Raw genomic sequence first — 13,292 nt, 5'->3', positions numbered from 1 at the left:
GGATGGGATTTCTTCCAATACAGTAGTCATGGAGGAAAGTGGAACTGGGCAGCTATCAGCTGCTGGGATGGATGAGCCATGGATTAACCACAGTAAAGGACTGGGGTGAATCCAATAAGTAAACTCCATACTGGCCTCTTGCCACATTCTCCATTCTCAAGCGCATACTATTGATAATATTTTCCTTTATTGCATACATTTATGGTTTTGTGGAGACCAGACTCTAGGAAACTCCCATGTACACCAATAATATCCGTGAAATGGGAAAGCTGTGATGGGTACAGTTACCTTGTGTCCCAGTTTGTAAAGTTGGCAGCAGGCTACATCTTTCCGAATGCCATCTGATGCCATCTTTCATTTTAGACTAATGTGTAAAGAGGTGGCAAAGCTAGGGAATGGATTGGTAGAGATGAGACAGGGTTAGCTCTTGCGTGCCAAATATGAGCTGTCATGTCAAAAACGTACCCGTCTACCTGGCCTAAAACACTCCTTGGTAGCCTGCCTCCTTACTATATGTATTGTAAGGCGTTTTAATTTATGGGGTAACATTAAAATTACAAACATGCATGAGACTTTCTCTACAGATAGGTTGATAAAGCCCTGTTAGTAATGTATGAATCCTGGAAGGCAGGTTTGGAGTCCTGGCTTTCCCAATTTAGAGAGCAGGTTGTATTTCAGTCTTCAGTAATAGAAACGGCTAAATGCTTTAAGTTCTGTGCAATAAAATTCACGAATTGAGGCGAATACGTCGAGTATAGACTAGTCCAATGTTATTTTGGTTGAGGCAGTCTGGTGCAGGGGCATGCAGGCCATGCAGATCTCAATCTACCTGACCTATCTTTTGGGATGTGTACTTATGGACCGTGGTACATCACCCTTTGGTGTCCATGTCTTGCACCACACTCTGCTTGTATTTCTTACAGTAACTTAATTCCCCTGTTGCTTAATCCTTTAACCCTTTGTGTGATCTGCTTACACCCACTACCCACATTGCTAGGTCACTAACTACTTGCCCCTCACCACCTTTATTGTCCAATATACTAACCCACTCCTTATCGTCAACATCAGTTGCCTTGGCTCACATGTAGATATAGACATGTAGAGCAGTTGTACTGCACTAGGTATTTGTAGGTCCGCACACTTGGAAGTTTGGTTTACACTAGGAGGCAATTGTTTGGGTTCGTGCTGTGAGTCTTTCTAGCACTTGTTTACCTGAACTGTGAAGGCTGGATATTGAATTGCACCTAGAAGTAATTGTGTGGGCTCGCACATGTAGTGCACTTGGATGGAATTGGGTAGGCTGACTCATGCATTACACATGTACTGCTGAAGTATTGTGAAGGTCAGCACATGCACTGCATTTAGAAGAAATATGTACATTTAGCACACTTATTGTACTTTAAGAACTTGCGCCCTGACTGGCAGCCCCCCCCGCCCCCACCCCTTTACTTTGCACCTTGAAACACATTGTGATTTATAAATGCCCAATAATTAGACTGACTATTAGTTGTATGTACCGGAGGGTAGGCAGTATTTGGCATGGATTTGGGAGTGGACATGTGGTGCACCTTTAGTCCGCCCATTACGCTTGCGGATATGTTGGTAACCCTCCATTTGCTCTCCTTCAGGGTGGAACGAAGGGGCACTTATGTAGAAACAAAGGCATGGTACTGGTGCATAAGAATGGGTGATGGGTTCAGTTTATTAAGGGGCTTGGAGGGGTTGGAAGCAGTACACAATCCTGTCGCACAAAAGAGGCATAGTACTTGGGGTGTATGCTCCTGCTTGAAGGCCGTCCAGGCCTTGTAGTGACCCAGCTCATGCTTCTGTCTCAAGTTCAAGGTACCACAGTTTGTATTGCAGCCCCTTTGTTTCCAAGACTTGGCGAGGATGCAGGCTAACTCCATGAACCTGGGGATAAGTCTTGATTTTCTCTTCTGGAGTATGCCCCAAGCAGGCACTGGTGGGCTCCAGGTATATCTTGGGATACTGGCTGCCCTGCAGGCTTGTTCAACCCAGGACCGAAAGATTTGTACCTTTGAACATTTCCAGAACATGTGGATTAGGTCTGCACCATCAAGTCTGCACTACGGACAGGATGAGCACCTATCTTTCCCACTCTAATCGGGGTCCTCTACATGTGAATGAGTACATTAATCTGGAGCAGCTATAATCTGGAGCAGCTTCAATGCGTCATTATGGTAGACTTTCTTACGGAAGTATAGCACAAGTGCCTATTCATTATCAGTAGTCGAAGCACCTATATCGGATTCCAAAGTGTCTTCAGGTTGGTGTTTAGGCAGCTGTACAGTCTGGAAACAAGCCTCCAGCATCTACGTTAAGGGCAGGAGTTCTCTCTTCCGGCTCAGCCGGCCATCCTTGGTAACTGACACCTGTAGCGCTGCACTTTCATGTATCCCAGGAATTGTCCCCTTGGCAGCCCAGTCTTTTGGGTTAGGGTATGTAAGTCTCTGACCATCCCACTTCTCACACATGTTGCCCCATATTTCCCAGTGCTTGATGATTGCCAGGTCCTCTTTTACATCTGCTGCAATAGGAGTGTTTAATGAGTAAGGGTGATGGATATGCAGGAGCTTCATTGCATGGGACCAACTCCCAGGGTCACAAGGAGTGGTCTGGTGTTCATAGAGCTGGGCGGGAACCCTAGGATTTATTTGAGGTGAGCAAGTGAGACCAAGCGCAGATGCAGCATTGACTCGGAGGTGGGGTCCGCAGACAACCATTTTGTGACGGACCTTAGTTGGGCTGCCAGACAGTATAGTTCCAACTGAGGTAGTTGTACACCGGCACTATATGGTAGGGACTGGACCTTTTAGGAAATCCTGAGTCGCGTGTCTAGGATAGGAAAAAATGGGCCCCAATCTAGTGGGAAACATTTGTGAAGCAGTACAGCAATCTCGTCCCAGGAGGATAGCTCAGCTGCAATATGCTCGCCTTGGAAACAGGACAAGAAGCAACACAGGTTCGATCCCCAGGTCTGCGCTTGGATATCTCGGTTTTAAGAGCATTATAAATACGCAAAGAAGACATGTTCCTGTCGCAGCACCTCGATGCCACCGGGCTGTGTGAGCGCTTTAAAAATGCAATTAAATGAAATGGGAAGAACATTATTTTTACGATAGCAACTCTACCCATAAGGGACAGCAGTTCTCCCAGGGAAGGCCCAGATCTGGTATTAAGGCCTTCTTCACCCTGCAGAGGCTGAACACACTATGTACTATTGGCACAAATGGATGAACAATTTGATAAAGGCGTTCCAGACCCGCACAACAGGTTTGGGCAAGTGGATATAAGTGTTAGAAAAGCAAATGACAGATGACCTGAAGAGCTTATTGGTGACAACAATTGGAGGTCACGCTGGGGAGGTGTGGGTGAAAGCGGTGTACCTGGGAGTGACTTGGCCGAACGATGCACATGATGGAGTATTTAATGAGATTTGAGCAAGGGTATAGGATGAAATTAAATTATATTTTATTTATATTGCGCTCGTACACAAGTGTTTCAGAGCACGACCAGGCAAAAGGGAGGGGGAACAAGGGAGAACAGAGAAAAAGAAAAAACTGCGATCTTACTAGGTCCAGTGACAAGGAAGGGGGGGGGGCACAGTGGAAAGTGCAGAGGAGAGAAACAGAATAAATGCGCTATGGCGAGCATTCCCAGACATACCAGACTTAGTCTATGCAATGTACTTTGGCCGATGACGAAGACCCTACCCAATTCATTCTTAAGGTTCAGGAGATGCGGAGGGTGGAGACGGTAATTCATGGGATCAATCGATACCCTTTTTCTACTTCATTGTTAAAAATAGGTGCAAAAGGAATTAAGAAAAGGAGTGGCCTGAAATATAAAGCATATACACAATTGTAGAAGAATAAAGGAGTGTGACAAGGAAATGGCTCAGAGGCGGCAGGCAGAGGAAGCAAAACTAGCATAAAACAAACTAGCTAAGGTTGCTGTGGAGCAGTATGCTCAGGGCAGGATATGCCCCGAATTTAGCAAATGCTAGAATGCCCATGGCTGGAAAGAGAACAAGGACAGTGGGTTGGGAATGCACAATACCAAGGAGGACAGCAGCGAGGAAGAGCAGGATTTGGAGTAATGGGACCCAGAGGGGAGGAATGGGGCCTTCACAATGTTGGAACTGTGGTAAATGGGGGAATTTTTTAAGAGAATAGGAACAGCCTGGGATGGGGTACAGCTATGGTCAACTTAATTATGGTCGCCCACCTCAGGACCACCCCCAAGGGCTGCACCCCAGAATGATCACCAGGCACACAAGCAGTTGCCACCACAGATCCCAGGCGCACCCTTGCTGCAGCAGTGATCCGCTATAAAACAATATGCTCTTATGAAAACCTCCTGACAGGCAGGTGGCAGAAACACAATGGTATGGTTGTCCCTTTTCAAGGCACAGCCGTGGTGGGGGAGAAACCCCTTCTCATTTCCTGGGACAAATACATACCCTGACTAGGACAGGCTACAGAGCTCTTGTGTCTCTGGTCTGGTCAATGACCCTTAATCCTGAAGAGGATACTTTTGTGGGGGCAGAGATGGGAGACCAGCAATAGATTTTTAGGGTTGATTCGGGCACTGAAAAATCATGCATCAGTGGAGGGGACTTCCCATTATCTGGCAAAACTCTGGGATTCTCTGGGGCTATTTATACGGTTCCATACGCTAAAGATTTGAATGTAAAAGTAGGGGGGTGGTATGTGCTTCCCCTGTTGCACTCCGAGTTCTCCTATCAACCTGCTCGGCGGAGATCTGCTTAGTAAGTTCGACATGATGATCTCATTTACTGATCATGGCATTGTCTGTGCCATGCCAGGGTTGTGTGCAATGAGAGCGATGGTGATAATACACACAATGGCAGGTGAAGTGGTGGTCTGGGGGAATACCTGTAGACCCTGACATGTTCATCTACAGCATAACAGTACTTGTGGAGGCAGTGCCACAAATTGCCAAGGGCTGTTGTAGAGTCACCAGATTACATTTTTTGCCCTGTAGTGTCACACAGAATTGGTGGCATGTACAATCTTGTCGGGTTGGTGGTATCTGCGAAAAGAGTGGTTGTGCTAGGAACAGACAAGCAAGGGTGCAAATGGCATACAGTGCTTTGCATCCAACAATACCCCTCAAGGAGGTAACTGATTCAGAGCTTTTCGAAAAACAATGACTGATGGAGAGAGTCTTAGAGATTTGGATCCCCTGTGAGAGAATGGTGCAGTACAGAAGGGTGCAGTGCTCCCTGATGGCTGTTGTGGTGCCACCTCTCTTCATTGAGGCAGACTTGGAGTATGTTGCTGCACAGTTTTAGACCACAAATTCTCATGACTTTTGGCTTTGAAGTGACCCCAGTTCATATCACACTGAAGGCTGGAGCAGTATTACCATGAGTAAAACAGTACCCACTATCAAGAGAGGTGGAGGAGGGAATAAAGGACATGATACAGGCCCTGCTCTATCAATGAATAATGGTGCTATCCACCTCACTGTGCAATACAGTGATCTACCCTGTCAAGAAGGCCACGGGGGGGCGCAAGTGGAGGATGATCCAGTATGTATGCCCCTTAAATGATGTGGTACAGAACATTTCTTGTGGTTCCCAACCTGGCCACCATTTTGTGTAGTGGCCCCAAAGAAGTGACCCACTTTATGGTGGTAGATTTAAAGAACACCTTTTTTTTGTTGATGCCATTGTACCCTGACTCACTGTACCTCACTGCCTTTACCAATGGTGGAAAGCGCTGCAAACACTTGTTTGCCCCAAGGGTACTGTGAAAGCCCAAGTATCTTTGACAGAGTACTACACGCTGACCTAGGTCACATCCAAGTGCCCAGCACGTTCATCCAGTATGTTGATGACTTGCTTGTGTGTAGCAATAGTGAGCAGAACTAGCTAAGAGACTCTATTATGCTTCTACAACATTTGGCCTGGAAGGGGTACAATGATGACTGGCCCAAACTCCCGTATTGCCTGCAGGAAGTGCTGTACTTGGGTCAATTAATATCCACAAACTACCATAGAATAGCAGACAGTGGCGTCTGTGTGCCACACCCAGACATGTGACAGTGAAGGATATGAAAACATTTCTAGGGTTGTGCAATTACTGCAGAGGATACAATCTAGAGTATGCAGTGTACATAAGGCTGCTCCTGCAGGGCCCTCAAAGAAGCACAAAGGCAATCACCAACTCCAATAGACAGCAGACATGGTACAAAATGTCAATGATTTAAAGGAAGTAATATCCACAGCTCCAGTTCTTGCCACCCCAGACTACACACAGGAATTTGACATATTCTCACATGCCAACTGCAAATTTAGGACCGCTGTGCTAACTGAGAAGAGTACATTGGGCCACTGGCCTATTACAGTGGTACACTCTACTCAGTTATGCAGGGCCAATTTGTGTGCAAACAAGCCCTTGCTGCTGCGTTCACGATCAGAGTTCCATAACTGTAATGGGATGCTCAGTCAATTTGTGCGTGGAACATTCAGTATTTGCCATTTTAGAACAAAATCTACTCTGTGGTGGCGGTCGTCAAATGTGCTGCCCACACCAAAGGACACAATTTCATTGGGAAATGCCATGGTGGATGCGGCCAAAATTGATTATTCCTGTCCCAGTAATTTCCGAGTATGTCCTGATGACACCAACACACAATCAAGACCTACCATATATACAGCTTTGCCTGTTGCACAGCTCATCGAGCTGCAAAACACCAAATGAAGAAAAAGAAATGTGGTCCAAAGAGGGTATAAACAGTCTGACAGATTTATGATGCCAGGAATGATCTGGCAAAGCAGTAATGACTTATGTGCTGCTAGCAATAGCTTTTGACCAACTTAATCACCCCACCCTCCAGTTTGAAATACATTGCAGCAGACATACAGGAGGATTGGGTTGTCCCCAATCTTCAGGAGCTTCTCACAAACATGATCATACATTGCAGCACAGGCATGATGCTCCGAACCCTACGAGGCACCTTGCCCTGCCCTATTTGACTGTTCTGCCAGCTACACATAGATTATGCTGACATGGGAGAAAGATGCAATGGGTCATGGTACTTGATTGTTGTGGTCTGCCCCTTTACACGGTTGGTCGAGGCAGGTCCTTCTGCACACTCGGATGCCAAATATCCTGCTAAATTCCTTGTCTGACGTGTTCTTCCGATGGGGCATGTGCGATGTACTAAGGTCTGATAATGGCACACATTTCTTCAATGAGCTCTTGAGATCACTGCACCATTAAGCACTGGATGTGTTAAATTTATCACCACCAGGCCAACGGCAGCCTAGAGGATAAACGGTCTGCTCAAGAGCAGACTTCTCTAAGCTCTGTACCACTGTAAGGTCCCAGTTCTTACTTCCTGCAGGAGCAGATGATGGCCCCACATACCCCCCTGGTTCGCCCCCTCTAATAAATAATTGCAGGGCTGACAACCCTGAGGGGAAAGGGAAGTGGACAAAATAACAAACCTGGATCTCTGAACTGGATTGGACTACTTTCTGACCTGCAGACAAATATACAGGATAATTGATTTCCTAACCCTTCAGAGAATACCCCCCATGAAAACCTATTGTACCAGATAGCAGCTGCTTTCTGCCGAAAGGCTGTAGGAAATCTTCACTGAATTTATTTTCTCAGCCAAAGGGTAAAAGCCAGAATGACTGCTTTATTTCCACTCGAGATTCTGATACTTTTCTCTGATCTTGACATGTGCTTTAAAGACTTATTTTTTTCAACTAAATTATTTTGTAACTGAAGTCTCGCATCTGCAACAAATTCTTGAATTTTTGGATTCCAAACTGTTAATCCTGACTAACGTAGAAGAAACCTTTAGCTTCTGTGAACTATTTAAGTACTCTGTGGTGCAACTCTGGGAATTCCTTACTTTAGTCTGTCACTTCTGCGGTCTCAAATTATAGCCCCACACTTTCCTAACACGCCATGCTGCTCTTCTAATGTCACGTGCTGCTCTTCTAATGTCACGTGTTGCTCTTGAGCTTGTCTGGGAGACTGCAGAACACCTGAGAACTTCACCCGGCACGCTGTCCCAACAGAATCCACATTGAAGAGCTGTATGTGTGCACACATGCACTGACATAATTCTGTGTCCTTTAATCTAAAGTTTAGTGAATCTGTGATCTTCGCTCAGGCAGACTACAAGGAAGGCTGGTAGAATGCACACACTGACAGTTAATGAGCGTGACACAGAAAATATATATTAATTGTATGGATCGCTGCCTTTTGCATGCAAAGCTAGTAATTACACCCGCGCTTGGTGTTGCATGTTACCAGTTAATGTCAGAAAAACGAAAGTTCTATCTGGCAACTACTTCAGGCATTGGTTGCATCCTAGCATATATACATGAACGTTCCTGCTCCTTGCTTTTTAAAAGAAAATGAATCTGCACTTAGCTTCCAGTTGCTGCTGTAGTTGGTACACCTTCAGTTACTTGTCTTTTCTTCTGCTTGACCTTGTCTTGGAAGTCCTTTTCTGTGTAAGTATTTTCTTATATTTCTCCAGCATTGGATCTTTCATGGATTCACATGCTTAGAATATTCCCCGTCGTCAGACTGGGACCCTCGGTACACATATAGCCTTTTCCTATAGGAAAATTTCCGACACTTTTGTGTCCTATCTACGTCCTTTTAGGACCCGCCTACGCATGCTCCGTAGGCCGTCCCAGTATAAGAGGCCCGCCCCCGTGGCTCCCCTTCAGATGTCAACCGTCTCCAAAGTAGTGGGATCTCCTCGCGTCATCTTACTATTTTGTACAAGGTTGTGTACTGGAGTTGGAGTTAGAGGACATTTTTCCTCCATGGCAGGAAAAGCGCTGTTCCGTCCATGCGCGACGTGCAGCTTGAAAAAAGTTTACGAGGGGGACGGACATATGGATTGTATATACTGCCTCCACCCTCATCATTCGGCTGATAACTGCGACATATGCAAAGGGTTTTCTCAAAAGACCCTCAAAGACCGAAATCGTCGGCTGGTGGCATGGCTGAATGATGGAGCGGGGGCATACCCCCCTTCGGAGGTAGGCTCCACACAATCGGCGAAAACATCACACCGCGCTGCCTCGTCGGAACCTCCGGCGAAGAAATCTCGACCGACGGAAAAAGAGTCATCTCGGAGTCATTCAGCTAGAGAGCCTCGTCGAAAAAATCGTCATCTTCATCAAAAGAGTATGACGAGGAAAGGCCGAAATCCTCCTCGGGCGATCACCATAGATCGACTTCGAGTCGAGTAAAGGCAGGCCAAGTGTGGAAAAGGCGGGACCGCCTCAACCACCTGCTAAGTCACCGTCGACGGCGGTCCAGTCATCGGCCACCCTGCCACTGACGCATGTGGTATCCACCGTCCCACCGTCAACTACTGCGACGGTGGCCTCGTCAACGGGGGTTCTACAGGAAGCCTGGAGGCCTGAAGTTTTTGATCCGATCCCCCTGGATACTTTACAGCAAGAACAGGCTGTGTCGCTGTCCTCGGGGGAGGACGAGAGCGGGAGAATAGCTGGCCCGGCAGACCTAGGGCTACGAGTGGTTGACAAGTCATCGACGAGGGGATCCGGTATACCGATATCTGCCCCTCTTCTCAATCCTCAATCTGTTTTGTCATTGGAAATTCTGTCCACGCTTCAGTCTTTGGTACAGTCGTTTGACCAGAGGCAAACCTCAGGCAAACCTGCCACAGTCACCCGTCGACGAGCCGGTCCCGTCCACCGACGCACTTACGCACGCCAATCTCAGCACTGGCACCCCAAGAGGAAGGTGAGCTGCCAGATTCGGAGTCTGACAGGGGAGCCATGTCGGATATCTCATCATCCCCCTCCAGGGATCCAACCTGGGAGTCGGAGGTGGAGTTAGAAACCCCAAGAAGCCCAGCTCACCCGTCCCCTCCGGACGACATTGCATCATTCCATTCTATGATGGAGAAGGCGTGTAAGGAATTTGGTTTGTCCTAGGAAGAACAGAAAAAGGACTCTTTTTTTTTTTTTTTTTTTGTTTTTTTTTTTTTTGTTCGACCACATGGGTAAGAGGAGGTCTGTGTTCTCAATACCAATACTATACCACGTGTGGAAGGAGGGGTTGCAGACAATGCGTCACCCCTTTTCGGAGCTGGCAGTGAAAGGACGCCTCGAGAAAGTTTAAGGCTCCAGAGTCTACCCCCAAGTGTTTATCCTCCCAACCAACGCCGGAATCGGTGGTGTCGGCGGCAGCGGCGAGGAAGGCGAAGGCCCAGCACAAGTGCACGACTCCACCTGAAAACGAAGCAAGACGCCAGGATGCCTTTGGCAAAAAAGTGCTCTCCGTGGGAGCAACCACAGTAAAAGCCGCAAACTCTCTGGCTATTGTAGCCAGATACGACAGAGAGATGTGGCACAGGCTAGCGCCGTTGCTGGATCATCTTCCGGAAGAGCATAGGAAGGCAGCGATGTTACTTGTCCGAGAGGGTGAGGAAGCCTCCAATCACGCAATAAACATCGCGGTGGACCTCGCTGAGTCAGGCTTCAAGCAAGTCAATAATGGGGTCGTATTACGACAGTCATGGCTTAAGTGTACCTACTTCAGACCAGAGGTACAATACAAAGTATTAGATATGCCTTTTGAGGGAGACCTTCTATTCGGAGAGAAGGTAGACGAGGCCCTAAAGGGAATGAAAGAGGACTCGGACACGGCACGTTCATTGGGTGCCCTCCAGAGTGGCCGAAGCTACAAGTGTTTTCGTCCCTTTAGAGAGGCTTCAGGTAATTCCAGATTCTGTGTCTGGAGACAGATCCTTTGGCAGGTCGGCTTACCCCTCCCAGGGATACAGGCATGCTTCCCAAACGGCAAACCGACGCCGGAACTTCCAGACGTCCAGGAAGAGACCATCCTATCCGCCGTCGTCGAGAGACAAGCAAAATAAAGATCAGCAGTGACAGACAACACACCGTTCTGGGGGGAAGAGTGTCAGCATATGTCGACGAATGGGAACGAATAACGACGGATCAATGGGTGCTGGACACTATAAGGAACGGGCACTCTCTACAATTCAAGCACAGCCCTCCGCACATTCCACCTGCGTTCACCGCTCATTCCCATCTGAGGATACTGCAACAAGAGGTAACTCTCATGTTAGCAAAGGGCGTGATAGAATTAGTTCCAACATCACAGAGAGGTCAAGGAGTCTACTCAAGATACTTCGTCGTAAAAAAGCCGAACGGCAAATGGCGTCCCATTTTAGACTTATGCGATCTCAACAAGTCTTTAAAGAGCCTAAAATTCAAAATGCTCACGCTGCAGGAAGTGATCCGCGCCGTTCAAGAAGGGGATTTTCTAGCGTCCCTGGATTTACAGGACACGTACTTCCATATTCCAATGTGTCGGAAACACAGGAAATTCCTGAGATTTGTAATAGGGCGGACTCACTACCAGTTCACGGTTCTTCCCTTTGGGCTCAAGACCTCCCCCAGAACGTTCACAAAATGCCTGGCCCCAGTAGCGGCCTGGCTAAGGAAGCAAGGCCACCACGTATACCCATACCTCGACGACTGGCTGGTAAGGGGATCCTCCCCAGGGTCGACCAACACAAGTTTGCAAGCCACCATGCAGCTTCTACAACAGCTGGGATTTGCCATAAACTTCGAAAAATCCTCTCTGCGGCCATCGAGAACGTTGGTGTTCCTGGGGGCACAGTTCAAGACCCAGTTAGGGCTAGTGAAGCCTTCTCTCGACAGAACTTCAAAACTCAATCAGCTGGTGAGCCGATTACGACAAACCAACAGGCTCTCAGTGAGGAAATACGTTTCGGTCCTAGGGGCCATGGCATCCTGCATCCATCTAGTGGCAAACTGTTGCCTATTCATGAGGCCAGTCCAGGAATTCCTTGCGGACCGATGGACGCAGGCCCAAGGATCATGGTCAGACAAGATAACCATCGACGACGACAAGCTGCTTCGGACCCTTCAGTGGTGGCAGAGTTTCCACAATCTGAACAACGGTGTACCCCTACAGGAACCGGAGTTTCAGCGAACCATAGTCACGGATGCGTCCCTAACCGGATGGGGAGCTCACATGGGTACTCTTCAAACGCAAGGTCGCTGGTCTCCAACGGAGTCACTCCTACACATAAACGTGTTAGAGCTCAGAGCAGTACGATGGGCCTTGAAGGCATTCCTACCACACATCAAGGGATCGCGAGTACGAGTACTGACCGACAATACGACGGCCATGTATTATTTGAGGAAACAAGGAGGGACGCGATCAAGAACTCTTTCCATAGAGGCCCAGAAAACATGGCATTGGGCATTAAAGCACGAGATTTCCATCGTGGCTCACCATCTCCCGGGAGTGAGGAATTCGCAAGCAGATTCTCTCAGCAGAAGCATGGCCCATATACACGAATGGGAAATGGACACAGTTCAGCTGATGAAAGTGTTCGAGAAATGGGGTCACCCCCCTCTGGACGCTTTCGCAACCAAGGACAACAAGAAATGCGAGCAATTCGCAAGCAGATGGCCTCAGGAGGGTTCCATGGGGGAGGCATTCTCCTTCCCATGGACGGACATGTTCCTTTGTGCTTTTCCTCCGTTCCCCCTCATACGGAGGACAGTACAGTGGATACGCAGATACAGTTGCCGGGTAATTCTAGTGGCTGGAACATCCAATAGCATTTCCGAGAGTCCCGAACCTACTATCCCGGGACAAAGGCACGGTGTGGCATCACGACCCGGACAGTCTCAACCTTGCAGCCTGGCTCCTGACTTTTCGGAGTTCGGTGCGTTAGACGTTTCGGAGGATTGTCAAAACATTCTGCAGGCGGCTCGAGCCCCTTCTACCAACAAATCTTACACCTATAAGTGGCGGAGGTTCTGTGAATGGTGTCGAGGACAGCAAGGCCTACAACCGTTGACGGTGACGCCGGAACAAGTTCTACCTTACCTGCTTCTCTTGGCGGAGAGGGGTTTATCCTTCACATCGATAAAGGTGCACCTGGCGGCCATCTCGAGGTTCACGAGGAAGAGACAGTCGTCTCCTCTATTCAGCGACAGACTTGTGAAACACTTCATGAGGGGTTTATTTCGAACTTTTCCCCCGGTAAAACGTTTCCCTCCAACTTGGAGTTTCAACACAGTGTTGGCAGGCTTAATGAAACCTCCCTTTGAGCCTATGGCCACGTCGGACATGAAATTCATATCGTGGAAGTTGGCATTCTTAATTGCTATCACATCAGCTAGGAGAATCTCGGAACTGCAAGCGCTGGTCGTAGACCCGCCATAC

This window comes from Ambystoma mexicanum, chromosome 9 (assembly GCF_040938575.1).
Source record: "Ambystoma mexicanum isolate Mex_15411 chromosome 9, UKY_AmexF1_1, whole genome shotgun sequence".
NCBI lineage: Eukaryota > Metazoa > Chordata > Amphibia > Caudata > Ambystomatidae > Ambystoma > Ambystoma mexicanum.
This window is presented reverse-complemented; position numbering follows the sequence as displayed.